We start from the raw sequence: 3,655 nt of genomic DNA, 5'->3' as shown, positions 1-3,655 counted from the left end.
CCTTGTATGGCAGGGAATCTTCTTTCGGGCCTTTGATTCATGCGCGCCCTCATCTTCTTTTTCAGAAGGCAGTCCTTGTTTGGGTATCGGCCGCGCCTGTTGAGAAGGCTCTGGTAGGACATTGGGCCCTTGTTCGGTTGGACAAGGATGCAGCATCTCATCATGCACTTTCTTGATATGATGAGCTAGAGAACGTTGTGGCATCTCATCATGCCCTTGCTCGATAAGACAAGCTAGAGAAGTCTATGGCATGTCAGTCATGTGCTTGCTAGGAGTCGGGGAAGAATGTGGCAAGTTAGGCGTGTGGTCGTCACGAGCCGGTGAATATGCCTCCTCGTCCTCAACAACTTGCTCCTCAACAACAATGTCCTTTTTGTGCCAGAGGATGAACTGTTTCATGACTTCTCCATGATGAACAAGCCCCTCAGGAGTTGGATGTTCTATCTCCCATGTCATGAAGTCGGGCTTCATGGTATGCACCTCGACCCTAGTGTAGTTCCACGGGATTGGGCGACTATGCCATTCACCTCCCGGAGGATGTGCCACACCCATTGCCACCTCAACCATCACCATCTTGTTTCCCCTGCCCATGGGAACCAATAGGGTGCAACTAGTTGGCACCCGTATGCGATCGATGTCGGTTATGGTTGCAGTGGAACCTTGGCTGCTGGGAACACCCAGAGGGCTACCAACTATAGCCAGTTCTCCCATCGGCTCCATGAGTGTTCGTGCCACCGTATTCACACCTTGCTCCAAAAGTGCCTTCATAACTAGAGCCTTCACAGTGAGCTCAAGATTGGCCTCTCGGTCTCTGCCATGTTTCTTATACATGTTGCTATCCTCTGCGAATCCTTTCTTCTAGGTTACCAGCTTCCCTAGCCCCCTGGTGTGGCCTCTGTGCTCGGGGTTGCCCAAGGCAAGGCTCAGCTCGTCCCTCTCTCTAGAAGGAGTGAATGTCCGTTCTTCGTGTCTTCAGCATATTTCAGTATCTTTGATACTGCCTCTTCTATCTCCGGCTTAGCAAACTTGAGGTCGGAGGAATCCACACTCCTCGCATATATCCATTGCTTCAAATGTTTCCTCAAATCCTTCACTTTCTTTTTCTTTGGATCCCCAGAAGCTTCGGCCGCTTCATCCAGCTTCCTAAACATGCCTTGCTTGGCATGGTAGCCACTGGGGCCTAGGCGAGGGGGGTGTTTGTTCTTCTTCGCCTGCTCCCTATTATGGGCACTGAGGGCCAATGCTTCGGGTGAAGTCTTCTCAGCCATGAGCTACGCCCATTGATTATGAGTTATGTTGCCAAACTCATGGAAGGGAGTTAGCCCCCTCTGGATAAACCTCTTGTTCAGATCTGCCCTCCAACGTTGGAAGGCGTTTCCCATTATCTTGTAAGCATGTCGCTTTACCAGTTCATGGGTCCCTGCCGGTAGCCTGAAAGTGCCCATTAGCCACTCATCCCATAGCTCTAGCTTTTTCGCCTTAGGTACGCCATGTTTACCACTCGAGAAATGGATTGCTGGGTTCAGCTGATCTCTTACTACTGCCCCGATCGCATTACGGAATTTGCTGATGTACTCCGGTGGCTCAAGGATCTGCCCTTCTTCTCCTACGCATGATATCACAAAAGTTACCCCCTTCTTTGGATATTGGTTTGGCTTTGTTATCCCTCGATTCCTCTTTGGTACGGTAGCGGAGTTCGTCGTGGTTGTGCCTTGAGGCTGTGGAGCAGAGGCATCAATGTCAGTCTCTATGGCGGTTGCCTCTGCCCTCCTTTCCCCAACTCTGTCTTGTTTGGCATAACATGTCGGACGCCGACATCATCTTTTTGGAGGTCAAGCAGGGACCTGCATACATGACAGGTCAAAAGCGTTAGCAGAGGTAATACAGCCAAAGCCTTAGACAATTTCACAGGCTATAAAGGCTCCATCCCTACCTCCTCGTTCGGGTCAAAATCTAGGTCCAACTCATCCTCCGTTGGCCTCTGTCTGGGTAGTTGTGGGTGAGGATCCTTGGGACTTTCATATCCTGAGATTCTTGTACCACCTTTTTTGCACCCTTCTTAGTCCTCTTGTTCCCCATGGAGGCTTCTCCTCCACTATAAAGGTCATTGTCCTTGTACCGGCTAGCCCCACAGTGAGGACATTTGTCTAGATCTTTGAACATATCACCACGAAAAAGGATACAATGGTTGGGGCATGCATGGATTTTTTCAACACCCATTGTCAATGGATTTATAACCTTCTTCGCATGGTATGTGTTGGCGGGAACTTTGTTTGGCAGTGGCAGCACCCGTGATAGGAGACTCAATAGATCACCGAAACTGTAGTCGGACCAACTGCACTGAGCCTTCAGCATGAGTAGCTCATGCACAAAGCGGAGCAGTGTCCAGTGTGTCAGACAACCCTTCTCAACACCATACACAGTCTCCTTCGACGCTGTTTTCACCCTCTCTAGATTTTGTAGACCTCTCTTTTGTAGTAATATTTCTGGTCCAATGGCCCGAAGCATGTCCTCCAAATGGTCACCGTCATCTTTATCCCCCTCACGTGCTCCGCCATCAGCACCGGCACCACCAGCATCATCGGCACATTGTTGATTGCTAAAGTCACCACCTTGTTCATTGCCAGTGTCATAGCCCATGTCTTCATCAACCTCATTTGTGTATTGGTACAGAAGCGTGTCTTCTTCTTGATAATTGTTGTCGTCATCAACAACCATTGTCTCACCATGATGAATCCACACTGTGTAGTCCGAAACAAATCCTCGCATAACCAGGTGTGATTTGATGGTATCCACATCTGCAAATGCAATACGATTCTTGCAATCTTTGCAGGGACAAATAATTGTATCCTTATTATATCTCAACGTTGATGCATGCTTCTTTGCGGCTTCAATAAATTTGTCCACCTCTTCACGGAAACCTTCATCGATCCTCAGTGTTTTCCTAAACGCTAAATGGTAAACAGTCGGTCACCTATCGTTTAGCCATTATTCGGGCAAAACGTCCCATTAAACGGGCTAAATGGCCAATTAAACAGGGTAAACAGGTGATTAAACGGAAACGGCACACCACCGTGTAGCGTTTACACGGTGTTTAAACGGGCTAAACGACCGTTTACGCGAACAGTGTCGATCCTTGACCAACCATACATCCAAGACTTCCTGTACTCCATCTTTTAAAAAGAAAACAACAAAAGAAAATACATGAAAGGAATCAAATTGATAAATAATTACTTGAGAATTAATTACAAAATTAACAAAAAATCCTAGATGTAGAAATTAGTCTACCTGAAACACACATGAAAAACTAGGGTGTAATCTCCACTATAATCAAGCAAGAGCGACTAAATATAAAGGGTGTGAGCTCATTTCCCTAACTAATCTACACTAATAGCTTCAAAACTAGCGTTTAATTAGCTCTATACAAAGCTCAAGCAAGCACCATGGAAGAGAGAGAAAGCAAAGCTCTAATTTACTCACTAACAAACCATTAACACTTGAATTAAAGGCTTGGAATAGCATTTTATTATCTTCTACAAGCTCTCCACCAAAGGAATCAAATTAATAATTAATAACTTGAGATCAATTGTAAAAATCCATGGTATAGGATAATTAATTAATTGCCTATTAATACATATATAAATATTTATAAAGA

General features: G+C 46.2%; 1 pseudogene; it reads right to left on the bottom strand.

Annotated features, from left to right (window-relative positions):
- Positions 1–243: 243 nt before the first annotated feature.
- LOC136480224 (uncharacterized) lies at positions 244–3,173 on the bottom strand (annotated as a pseudogene).
- Between the last annotated feature and the right edge of the window lie 482 nt (positions 3,174–3,655).

This window comes from Miscanthus floridulus, chromosome 9, assembly GCF_019320115.1.
Source record: "Miscanthus floridulus cultivar M001 chromosome 9, ASM1932011v1, whole genome shotgun sequence".
Taxonomy (NCBI): domain Eukaryota; kingdom Viridiplantae; phylum Streptophyta; class Magnoliopsida; order Poales; family Poaceae; genus Miscanthus; species Miscanthus floridulus.
The sequence above is the reverse complement of the archived record's forward strand: the minus strand, read 5'-3'. Positions and strand labels throughout refer to the sequence as shown.